This window comes from Thermobia domestica, chromosome 7 (genome assembly GCF_964235325.1).
Source record: "Thermobia domestica chromosome 7, izTheDome1.hap1.1, whole genome shotgun sequence".
In the NCBI taxonomy this organism is placed as follows: Eukaryota; Metazoa; Arthropoda; class Insecta; order Zygentoma; family Lepismatidae; genus Thermobia; species Thermobia domestica.
This window is the reverse complement of record NC_137460.1, coordinates 298,501,930-298,502,783: the sequence shown is the minus strand read 5'-3', so window position 1 is coordinate 298,502,783 and position 854 is coordinate 298,501,930.

Here is an 854-nt window from a genome sequence, read left to right as displayed (position 1 = left end):
ACATATAGAAAAATTACAAACAAAAAATATATAAACATAAAAATATATATAAAAAATTACAAACATCAAAATACCAAAGTACATTGTCGGACCTCTTTCGGCGGCCGGCCCCTCTGGGTCCCCCTAACCCTTCGTCACAGTAATAAAATGTTTAAAATAGTATAATACTGATCAGAATATACATTTTAAGGACTTTTTTGGGGACAAGACTAATAATATACTGTGATATAAAAACGAAGTTAACTTTGAAATCATAATATAGTAATAGAATGGAATTTTCTTGGTGATTGTAGATACATTCCCATTTTTAGGAATTTTTTCGGAAATCTTTCCAGGGAATATTCCCGAAAAATATCTTCCCGGATATTTACCCATACAACATTTTGAATGAATAATTGATAATAGGTGTACTGTATACTGTGCAGTGGCGCATTTACGATTTTGTTTCGGGACGGGCTTTGCTAACTTTTGGGGGGTGGGCTTTGCCTGGAAATGTAAAAATTCTCCAAGATATTTCATTTACTTTACTATACTAAGTAAGATTTTGGGGAGGGCTTAAGCCCGGAAGCCACCTCCTAAATACGCCACCGATACTGTGTATTACATAATGCTGTTTGATTGATAAATTGAAATGACTAACTTTTGGTATCAGTGCAATTTTTTATATTTTTGAAGCACGGTGCTCTTGTTCTATATATATTGAGTAATAACAAACTCCAAAAAGGAGACATAACTAAGACGAAACCATATTCCTTTGTAATTGGTTTTATTCATCGTACGTGGTATCTATTTGAGTTGATTGTTTTTATGTATACATGTATGTGTTATTTTACATAAAAAAAAGAAAAGAAAGA